Here is a 12,372-nt window from a genome sequence, read left to right as displayed (position 1 = left end):
TGACAGTCACACCATGGCTGCCGTGTCCCCCATCTACAGAATACACCACAGCAACCCGCCAAACACCATCAGCAACACATCTCAAGTCTGTGATTTTCTCTCGAGCAGTGCAGGCACAGATCCATCGCCTTCAAGTCATTTACCTGCCTTCATTTGTCCGTACATCACTATTCCTTCATTGCCACTAGGTCAAAATCCTAGAACTGCCCACTTAGTGTTATTGTGGGAATACCATTACCATAGGCATGAGTGTGGTTTCAGAAGAAGGCTGATCTCCACCCACTCAGGGTGACTTGAGATGGACATCAAAGCCAACTTTCCCAGTGATAACCATAGAATGAATGAAATAAAATTCAGGAACCCAGATTTCTGTGAAACTCCTTGAGATTTTCTTTCTATACTGAAGGCTTTATATAAATGCAAGCTGTTCTTATTATTTATATAAATGTAAGTTATAAATGTAAATGAATGAATCACTTGAAAATGTGCATCTCCAAGGTTCCAGAGGTCAGGTCATTTACATGGACAGTGACATGAATGGGTGGGTCTCGTGTGTCTGGAAGTGATATGAAAATATCACACAACACACTCGGATCCTGTGTGTCCATTGATAAAATATGCAGGCAATGTGGAAGGGGGATTAATGCTCCCTTCCTGACCCCCAACATCTTAACTTAATCTGGAAGAGTAGGAGCCAAATTTAAATGAGAATGTCACGGTCTGATGATATTATTTTATTTTTTTTTTTTAATTTAGATTACCCAATTATTTTTTCCAATTAAGGGGCAATTTAGCATGGCCAATCCACCTACCCTGCACATTTTTGGGTTGTGGGGGCGAAACCCACGCAGACACGGGGAGAATGTGCAAACTCCAGTCTGATGATATTATTAGCGCCAGGACACCATTTTAACTCTTGGCTTCTGAACACCTGCACATCGCTGATCACTTTTTACATTTTCTTAAGGTTTTCTGTGCCCCAGTGTGCTTCCCCTGAACCAACGAGGAAACCTTGACCTTCCTCTCCCAGCAAGACAATCAGCCTGGCACCCACCTCTCCCCTATCATACTGGTGATTGGTCCTTTGGTTTCGAAGCAACGTCAGCCCTCCGCTCTCTGCTTCTTGTGCCATTCTTCCCCAGATCGAGCTGAGAAATGGAAATGGGCCGAGTCTTTTAATGTGAGGTGTTAGAAGGTGTTATTTCCCACCCCACCCTACACCCCATTCACCCAAATTAGAATTAGAATTTTTTTGTCTGCTATTGATCAGAGAAAATATTTTCTCTCCTGTTGACAAGGAAGGTACCACATTGAGGGATCTTCAGTAATGTAAAACCTTCTTAGAAAGATTACCGCACATTGTATTTCAACTGGTGATAAAGTCATTGTGATGAATGACAATTCTTCTTGCCCTTTTCCATCTCAAAACAGGAACAATTTCTTTCTCGTTATTTGGGTATTTTTGCAAGGACATTACTTTAAGGGTTTTTTCCCTTCTCTATTTCTAACCTGCTATATGCAGTAGATCAGTACCAGCACTGCAATGCCGTGTCCACAAGGCAAATCCTCCTCTTAGCCACAGCAGAGAGTGGTACAGCAAAGGCTCAATACTTTCTTCTCAATGGCAGAAGTGGAGTGGGATTATCTTGTATACAGATTCTCTCGCTGTAACCACCGAGATTCCGTCTCGTCACTGGGAAGTGCTGGGCCCCTGGAGCCCACCTGGTCCCTGGTGCCCACCTGGCCCCTAGTGTCCACCTGGCCCCCGGTGCCCACCTGGCCCCTGGTGCCCACCTGGCCTCTGGTGCTCACCTGGCCTCTGGTGCCCACCTGGCCCCTAGTGCCCACCTGGCCCCCGGTGCCCACCTGGTCCCTGGTGCCCACCTGGTCCCTGGTGCCCACCTGGTCCCTGGTGCCCACCTGGCCCCCGGTGCCCACCTGGCCTCTGGTGCCCACCTGGTCCCTGGTGCCCACCTGGTCCCTGGTGCCCACCTGGCCCCCGGTGCCCACCTGGCCCCTGGTGCCCACCTAACCAGCTGCAGCTGGATAGCTGATGCTAAGCTCTGAGTGAACTTGACGGACTTGAGGGAGTTTTGATAATCCTCAATGTCATATCTTGGTGCTCTATTATGCTGCTCCAGTTTTTAGAAGACTTCAGATAGATGCAGAGGCAATTAGTTCCAAATAGCAGAAGAAAATGACACATATTGGATAGTTATGTCTTTCTCAAATTGTTCTGTACAGTCTGTGCTCAGGCGGAACAAGCAAATTGATCCAGACATACGAAGGGCCCCTTTTCACAATGGAATGTAAGCTTCTGTTACCAAAAGGGTTAACACATTAACGGGTATTTTTGCTGAGTTGTTTATGATGTTTGTTAAATCAATGGGTGGGATTCTCTGCTGCCCCAGCCTCACGTTTCATGGCAACGTGCCATTCGCTTGCCCGGGATTCTATCCTTCCGTCGCTTGTCAATGGAATTTATCCTTTAAACCACCCCACACCGCGGGCAATCCTGTGATGGGAGCACCCTGCCGGCAGGAACAGTTAGTCACAACGGCCAGAGAATTCCGGCCATTATCAATCTGCTACCACCTAACTTTTTACATTAAAACCTTTCATGACAAACAGCTCATGAATGATGAATAAAAACTGAGAAAAGCGAAAGCTGTTTGAAAGCAGATTATGCTGCAGTTATGGGAAAATGTGAGAGGATTTCTCATGCACGTCCCCCAGTCATGCCTGCTGATGTTAGAGTCACTAATGCCCCATATCCCGGCCCCAGGAAACTAAAACTATTCTGAATAACTCTTGTCAGCAAAAGAATAGGTCAGGCTCCTAAACTCCCCACGAACTTACCTGACAATGGATTATGTGGCGGGGTTTGTGGGAAAACAGTTTGTGGTGGTGGAGAATGTGGAGCAGATATGCTGAACTCCGTAAAGACAGACAGGTTGGCAGGCAGGACAAGGTATAGTGAGTCAGTAAATAGTCTGCTTTACCTGTTACATAACTGTTCAGAGCATCTATACAATGACCAAGAGTGGTATCAACATTCACCACTGTCAAAACAACTGAATTTTTGGTGTTGTGAAAGTATGGGCGCGATTCTCCGCCCCCCACGACGGGTCGGAGAATAGCGGGAGGGCCTTCCCGACATTTTTCCCGCCCTCCCGCTATTCTCCCCCCCCCCCCCCCCCCCCCCCCCGCCCAACTCCCGACACGAATCGCTGCCGCCGTTTTTTTACGGCCGGCAGCGATTCACAGCTGATAGATGGGCCGAAGTCCCAGCCCTTTACGCTGTTTTTACGAACGGCAAACACACCTGGTCTGGCCGTTCGTAAAAACGGCGGGAACAACTCGCTTTTTATAACCATGGCACCGATTGGCACGGCAGTACCACGGCCGTGCCAAGGGTGCCATGGGCCCGCGATCGGTGGGCACCGATCGCGGGCAGCGGGCCCGATGCCCGCGCACTATTTCTCCTTCCTCCGCCCCGCAGTATCCATTCGCGGCGCGGCTGAGGGGAATCCCGGCCCGCGCATGCGCGGGTTTCGCGCAAATACGCGATGACGTCATCCGCGCATGCGCGGGTTGGAGTCTTCCAATCCGCGCATGCGCGGCTGACGTCATATGACGCGTCAGCCGGCGCTAACTCCGGCAAGCGGGCTTAACGAATTTCGTTAAGCCCGCTTGCCGGAGCTTACGGCGTCGGGCTGCTAGCCCCGACCGGGGACCAGAATCGGTTCCCGGTCGGGAAGGGGCGCGCTGGCGTCAAACCCGCCCGGGTTTGACGCCAGCCTTACGATTTCTCCCGTTTTGGGAGAATCTCGCCCTATATATTTGACTGTTCTCTGCACTGGAAAGCAAATTCAGCAGGTTCTGACTGAACACTTTCCGTGTTTATTCTCATTAGTGTACGGGATTTAGAAATCTATGGTTGTTACAACAGGGGTAAGTGCACAACACTATCTTTGTATGTTTCTCATTTATCATACATTACAATTCATACTCTGTTGTATTATTTAAAAAGCTGATAACTTCCTGGAAATAAATCTGAAAACACTTTGGAATACTGCGTGCAGTTCTGGTCACCACATTACCAGAAAGATGTGGATGCTTTAGAGAGGGTGCAGAGGAGGTTCACCAGGATGTTGCCTGGTATGGAGGGTGCTAGCTCTGAAGAAAGGTTGAGTAGATTAGGATTGTTTTTCGTTGGAAAGACGGAGGTTGAGGGGGGACCTGATTGAGGTTTACAAAATTATGAGAGATATGGACAGGGTGGATAGCAACAAGCTTTTCCCAAGAGTGGGGGTGTCAGTTACAAGATGTCACGATTTCAAGGTGAGAGGGGGAAAGTTTAAGGGAGATGTGTGTGGAAAGTTTTTTACGCAGAGGGTGGTGGGTGCCTGGAATGCTTTACCAGCGGAGGTGGTAGAGGCGGGCACGATAGCATCATTTAAGATGTATCTGGACAGATATATGAACGGGTGGGGAACAGAGAGAAGTAGACCCTGGACAATAGGCGACAGGTTTAGATAAAGGATCTGGATCGGCGCAGGCTGGGAGGGCCGAAGGGCCTGTTCCTGTGCTGTAATTTTCTTTGTTCTTTGTTCTAACACCATGGGGCGGGATTCTCTGTCCCGTCTCACCCATTTTGCGGTGCGCCACTCCCTCACTGGCAGCGGGATTCTCCGCCCCGGCAGCCCATTGTGGGCACCCCTACACCGTGGGTGTGAGTGCGCTGCCGGCGAAATGTAGGTTCCCGCCGAAGGAGAATCCAGCCCCATATATATATCATATATGAAAATCTATCATATGGAACAGCAGATATCGAGCGTATTCCAAAGTGCACCAATTCAAGCTGCACTCTTATAATTTGACATGGTCTGAATATCGTACGTTACTGTTGGGGAACACATTACTGCCGCGGAACATAGTTTGTCTTTGTGTCTTGCCCTCTCTGTTACGGTGCATAACCTGCTCTCTTGTGTTACATAAATATTCCAGCTCCAAATTATTATTCTACTTGTGTTTCACATCAAATGTTAGCAATGAAATCTCTTCTTTCCAAGGCAAAAATAATAAAAGTTCTAAATGTTCTGAATAAAACAACAAGTGAAATCTCTGTGGTTCAATGAAAGGGGCTGGAGAATGAATCAAATGCTACATTAAGCTGAGAAACCAATGTCTAACTCAGATTTCTTCTCCTTTGGTATTGCCAAGCAACCTAATTGGCTTCACTGGGGTTCATGGCTTGCAGGCCACATGACAATGTTAATAAAGGTTTTTAAAGTAGTTTTTCAGTGTTTATGGTGTTAAATCCTTTTATTTCACCATTGCCAGAGGCAAAGGAACTCCCAAAGTGTTAGAATGATCAATATCATGGGCAAAATTCTCCCCTACCTGGTGGGGTGGGGGGGTCCCAGCGTAGCGGAGTGGCGCCAACCACTCCAGCGTCGAGCCTCCCCAAAGGTGCGGAGTTGCTAGGCCCACGCCGGAGTGGCTCACGCCCCCCCCGCCGTCGGGGCTGGCCGAAAGGCCTTCGCTGGTCGGCGTGAGTCCGCGCATGCGTCGGAGTGTCAGCGGCCGCTGACGTCACCACCGGCGCATGCGCGGTAGGGGGAGTCTCTTCCGCCTCCGCCATGGTGGAGGCCGTGGCGGCGGCGGAAGAAAAAGAGTGTACCACGGCACTGGCCCACCGCCGATCGGTGGGTCCCGATTGTGGGCCAGGCCACTGTGGGGGCACCCCCCATGGTCAGATCGCCCCGCGCCCCCCCCAGGACCCCGGGGGCCCGCTTGCGCTGCCTGCTCCCGCCGGCACAGAGGTGGTTTAAACCACGACAGCAGGAGCAGGCCTGACAGCAGCGGGACTTCGGCCCATCGCGGGCCGGAGAATCACCGCGGGGGTCTGCCGTTTGGCGGGGCGTGATTCCCGCTCCTGCCGATTCCCGGGTGGCGCAGAATTCCGGCCTCGGCGGGGGCGGGATTTACGCCGGCCCCGGGCGATTCCCCGACCCTCTGGGGGGTCGGAGAATTCCGCCCAAATTGTTCAAAATAATGTTGGCAATTATCCAGCTGTTTTTCACATTGTTCAAATCCCGCCATGTCAGGGGAATAGGGAGAGAGCCCTAAACGGGAGGGGGGGGGGAGGGGGGGGGGGGGGGGTGCTAGATTCTCCAAAAATGGTGTAAACTCACTGGCGGTTCACTCCCCAGGGGCGGAATTCTCCGACCCCCCGCGGGGAATCGCCCGGGGCCGGCGTAAACCCCGCCCCCGGCGTGGCCGGAATTCTCCGGTCACCCGGGAATCGGCGGGGGCGGGAATCGCCGGAGCGTCAGCGGCTGCTGACTTCACCACCGCCGCATGTGTGGACTCACGCCGACCGGTGAAGGCCTGTCGGCCAGCCCCGACACCGGGCGCCGTGGCACCAAAGGCAGTCGGCGGAGCGGGAGCCACTCCGGCGCGGGCCTAGCCCCTTAAGGTGCGGAGAAGTCCGCACCTTTGGGGAGGCCCGACGCCAGAGTGGTTGGTGCCTCTCCGCTACGCCGGGACCCTGCGCCCTGCCGGGTAGGGGGGAATTTCGCCCCAGTTTCCTGCAAAAAATAAAGAGTATTCACTGACCTTGAAGGGGTCTCACAGGGACCCGGAGTGCTTCACGCAGTTTTGGCTGCAGATACAGCCCCTGCACTTCCAGTTCCGAGTCTGCACATGGCGGTGGCCTCCAGCGGCCGCGGCGAGCGCCATGGCAGATTCGGACAGCAGACCACCACCAAGAACCAAGCCCCCCCGATCGGCTGCGCGGCGCTGTATCGGACCGGCCCGATCGCTGCCCCGGTCGCCCATAAGGCCAGCCTGATGTTGAATCGAGGGCCGAAGGGCCTGTACTGCGCTGTATCGTTAATCCCCCCCCCACCGGACTGAGTCTGCAGCCGCTGCGCGAGAGTCCCGACCAGCCATAGGTGGTTAGAACCACGCCGTCGGGATATTGGCCGGCCAGGATCGGAGTATCGCTTGGCAGGCCTTTGTCAATAGCCCCCCCCAGCGGACAGGTGGATATTTGGGGCCCGGAGAATCGCCGGAGTGGTGCCTGGCCCGATACCATCGTAAACATCGACTGTCTGCCCCCGCACCAAACACGCTTTCGGCGGGGGCCGCGGAGAATCCAGCCCGGGGTTTCCGCCAGGCACCATTCAATGCACGATGCTCCCGGAGTGCCACACGGTTCAGCGTTGGGGCTTCAACTATTTACAATTTATATGAATGAACTACAATGGGGAGTTCCAGTGAGTGGAGCTTCTCAGGTACAAAATGGGGCCATGTGCGGACTCAGCCACTCGTTCCCTGCTCAGGCCCCTTATTCAACCCGAGTCATGTTGAATAGCCAGGGAGAGCCGGGAAACCAGCTGCCAAACGTGCTTGCTAGGGGACTTTGTACTCTTTTGGGAGAATTGTGCCCTTACAGGTTTTTTGGGAGAATTCTGTTTTGTTTTAAGATTGGGGTATGCAATATAGGAGAGAGTGAGAAAGTAGAGTTGGTTTAAAAAAATGCCAGGTGGATGCAAGGTAGTAGCTTTAAATGGCCATCTCGCCTGGCCAACAACCTGGGGAACCAGATCGCCTCAGCTAACCTGAGAAAGGTCAGATCGTGAAACGAATAAGGACTGAATAATGAACATGAAGACTGGGATCAAGCAAAAAGAAACCAGAGATCAGAGATCAAAGAAAATCAAAATCAGAGCCACTTGACGAGAGGCAGGAATTAAACGAGGAAAAGCAGAGCTGCATAAATCTGTTATTTTAGTTTAGGGTTTCAGAAGACCATTGTCCATCACCCTGAGCTTACTTTACTGAATCCAGCTTCTTATTTCAATGATAGACTGCTTCATCAACAGGATAACAGCTCTATCACTGCAGAATGTTTTTGTTATGGAAGAGAAATGCTGCTGAGGGTAATGTTTTGCCCACAAAACTGTTTGTAACTTCCCAGTCAGATGTAGGAACTCTGTCACAGGTTAAAAAGTATTGTTTATGAAAATGGGAATAAATGCTTCTCTCCAACTCTGATCCACTAATTGGATCCCTCAAAAAACAAAACATTGGAAAAATAAAATTCAGTGTGAACATTATCAGGAAATCAGCAAAGGGTTAAATAAACTGTTGTGTGGAAGGAAGTGAGGGAGATCTGCATATTGCCAGATTCTTTTTCAGTCGGATTTACTTTGAGCCAGTTAGCTCAGGGATTGCAAGTTTTTTTATTCTGAACCGTGCTTTGCCAAATGGAATCCCATATTTGTCTCTATGTGTGATCTCTGCCTGAGAGAGAATGTGCTCTGGGGAGATTGGCGATGCTGCATCAGAACCTGCTCATCATTCAGAACCTGCTCATCATTCAGAACCTGCTCATCATTCAGAACCTGCTCATCAATTTCACTTCACCCAGAAGCTCAACCCCGAAACTTCAACATTCCACATCATTTACAAGTTTCAGCTGATTTCAGTCCTTTCAGGAATGTAAGAGCTCATTGTCTGGCGGATACAGCATTGTTTCGCGAACAACAAGTAGAGAATAAATATAGGGAGAGATGAATGGGCCATTTTCAGGTTGTAACTAGTGGAGTGCCACAGGGTTCAATGTTGGGGCTTCAAATTTTTACAATTTATATCAATGAAGGGGCAGATCATATAATTTCCCTGGCTGGGAAAAGTAGGGAAAATCCCAGGATATTCTATAACTATATCAATGAGAAGAGGATAACCAGGAAAAAGTGGGGCCCATTCGGGAGCAAGGGGGAAATCTGTGGGTGGAACCAGAGGACATTGGGAGGGTGTTGAATGAATACTTTAACCTCTGTCTTCACCCAAGAGAATGAGGATGTAGGTATGGAACTCAGGGAGAGAGATTGTGAGGTTCTTGAGAAAATTAACATCGGGAGGGACAAGGTATTGGAGGTATTGGCAGGCTTAAAAGTGGACTAGTCTCCTGGTCCAGATGCATTGTGTCCCAGGCTGCTGTGGAGGAGATTGCAGGGGCTCTGACCCAAATTTTCTATTCCTCTCTGGCCACAGGAGAGGTGCCAGAGGACTGGAGAACAGCTAATGTGGTTTCATTATTTAAGAAGGGTTACAGAGATAAGGCAAGGAACTACAGACCTGTGAGTCTCACATCAATGGAAGGGAAACTATTGGAGAAGATTCTGACGGAGAGAATCTATCTCCACTTGGAGAGCCAAGATTTGATCAGGAATAGTCAATATGGCTTTGTCAGAGGGAGGTCACGCCGAACAAATTTGTTTGAATTTTTGTGCATCTGACCAGCTGCGTAGATGAGGATAGTGCAGTTGATATACATGGATTTTACATGGATTACATGGACATGCAGTTTACATGGATTTCAGCAAAGAATTTGACAAGGTCGCATATGGGAGGCTTATAAAGGCGGCAAATGCATATGGGATACAGTGGGACTTGATAAGGTGGATTCAAAGCTGGCTTAAATGTAACATTTAAGTTATGAAGAGAGGTTGGATAGGCTTGGGTTGTTTGTGCTGGAGCAGAGAAGTCTGAGGGGTGACCTGATTGAGGTGGACAAGATTATGAGGGGCATGGACAGGGTGGATAGGAAGCAGCTGTTTCCCTTAGTTGAAGGGTCAGTTACGAGGGGGACACAAGTTCAAGGTGAGGGGCAGGAGGTTCAGGGGAGATTTGAGGAAAACCTATTTTAGAGTGTGGTGACAGTCTGGAACACGCTGCCTGGGAGGCAAATGGAGCCTCGGTTGTGCGCCCATAACCATGGGCATGGCTACTAACCTGCCCTTGCCCAGTCACAGAACAGTGCCAGAGAGGTCTTTTTAAACTCCAGGGAGTAGGTTGGAGCACCCAGCAGATTGTGTGGGACACCCTTTAGTTTCAGTGGATCCTGATTCAATGGGATATGTGCAAATCTCATTGTACACACAGGTATTGTAATTCCTGATAACAATAAATTGCGAATTATATTAAAAATCCAATGAACTCTGAATTAAAGATACAGCAAACAAGCATTTACACAACAGGATGTCACCATGAGACATTTTTGTTTTATTGATGAGAATTTGAGTGTTCAAATCTTGTAAATATTTTGGAATACTTTCATGAGAATGTGGGTGAGGATGCAGGAACGCTGAGGGTGCTCAGGGACATCGGACTGTTAACACGACAACTAACTGTGTCCAATAACACCACCCAAATCACCCAAATCCACCCCCACCCCCCCCCCCCCCCCCCCACACACCCCTGACCCCCACCTCCCCATACACCTACACACACAACCCCCCCCACTCCTCCACACACACCCCCGACCCCCACATACATCTACACACACACAACCCCCCCACTCCCCCACACACACACCCCCGACCCCTACATACATCTAAACACACACAACCCCCCCCACTCCCCCACACACACACCCCCGACCCCCACCTCCCCATACATCTACACACACACACAACCCCCCCCACCCCCGCACACACACACCCCTGACCCCCACCTCCCCATACATCTACACACACACAACCCCCCCACCCCCCACACACACACCCCCGACCCCCACCTCCCCATACATCTACACACACACAACCCCCCCACCCCCCCACACACACACCCCCGACCCCCACCTCCCCATACATCTACACACACACAACCCCCCCACCCCCCACACACACCCCCGACCCCCACCTCCCCATACATCTACACACACACAACCCCCCCACTCCCCAACACACACAACTCCCCCCGACCCTCACCTCTCCATACATCTACACACACACAACCCCCCCACTCCCCCACACACACACCCCACACACTCCCGACCCCCACCTCCCCATACATCTACACACACACAACCCCCCCCCCACTCTCCTACACACACATCCCCGACCCCCACATACATCTACACACACACAAGCCCCCACTCCCCCACACACACCCCCGACCCCCACATACATCTACACACACACAAGCCCCCACTCCCCCACACACACCCCCGACCCCCACATACATCTACACACACACAACCCCCCCACTCCCCCACACATACACCCCCGACCCCCACATACATCTACACACACACAACCCCCCCACTCCCCCACACACACACCCCACACACCCCCGGCCCCCACCTCCCCATACATCTACACACACACAACCCCCCCACCCCCCCCACACACACACCCCCGACCCCCACCTCCCCATATATCTACACACGTACAACCCCCCCACTCCCCCGCACACACAACACCCCCCGACCCTCACCTCTCCATACATCTACACACACACAACCCCCCCACTCCCCCACACACACACCCCACACACCCCCGACCCCCACCTCCCCATACATCTACACACACACAACCCCCCACTCCCCACACACACCACAACACCCCCCGACCCTCACCTCTCCATACATCTACACACACATAACCCCCCTACCCCCCCACACACACACCCCTGACCCCCACCTCCCCATACACCTACACACACAACCCCCCCACTCCCCCACACACACCCCCGACCCCCACATACATCTACACACACACAACCCCCCCCACTCCCCCACACACACACCCCACACACCCCCGACCCCCACCTCCCCATACATCTACACACACACAACCCCCCCACACACACACCCCCGACCCCCGCCTCCCCATACATCTACACACACACAACCCCCCCACTCCCCCACACACACACCCCACACACCCCGACCCCCGCCTCCCCATACATCTACACACACACAACCCCCCACTCCCCCACACACACACCCCACACACCCCCGACCCCCACCTCCCCATACATCTACACACACACAACCCCCCCATTCCCCCACACACACAACTCCCCCCGACCCTCACCTCTCCATACATCTACACACACACAACCCCCCCACTCCCCCACACACACATCCCACACACCCCGACCCCCACCTCCACATACATCGACACACACACACAACCCCCCACTCCCCCACACACACATTCCACACACACCCGACCCCCTCCTCCCCATATATCTACACACACACCCGACGCCCCCCCCCCCCCGCTCCTCCCACAACACCCCCCTTTCAAGTGCAAAATAACTTGTATTCAGCACATGAATATTTTAAAATGTCCAAGTCTCTTCGCTGAAGTGTCATGTGACAACAGTTGACTTGTTTTGCTCAGTATTCCTCTCTCCGAGGATCACCCTCGATTTTAAATGAGTCATTGCCCGAACTGTCTGTGAAGTCACGGAACCGAGGGAGAGGTAGGGTGCTGGGTGGGGTAGGGTGCTGGGTGGGGTAGGGTGCTGGGTGGGGTAGGGTGGTGGGTGGTGTAGGGTGCTGGG

The 12,372-nt window shown here is 52.1% G+C and overlaps 2 protein-coding genes across 2 annotated transcripts in view; one reads left to right on the top strand and one right to left on the bottom strand.

The window, feature by feature from the left end:
• LOC119955139 (synapsin-3-like) overlaps positions 1-12,372 on the bottom strand; it is a 475,326-nt gene that overhangs the window by 121,150 nt on the left and 341,804 nt on the right.
• Positions 1-12,372, top strand: part of LOC119955141 (metalloproteinase inhibitor 3) — a 60,674-nt gene that overhangs the window by 4,988 nt on the left and 43,314 nt on the right. The window lies entirely within an intron of this gene.

The sequence above is a fragment of the Scyliorhinus canicula genome, chromosome 20 (assembly GCF_902713615.1).
Source record: "Scyliorhinus canicula chromosome 20, sScyCan1.1, whole genome shotgun sequence".
NCBI classification, from domain to species: Eukaryota; Metazoa; Chordata; class Chondrichthyes; order Carcharhiniformes; family Scyliorhinidae; genus Scyliorhinus; species Scyliorhinus canicula.
Note: the sequence above shows the minus strand (reverse complement) of the source record. Positions and strands in the feature narration are given on the sequence as shown.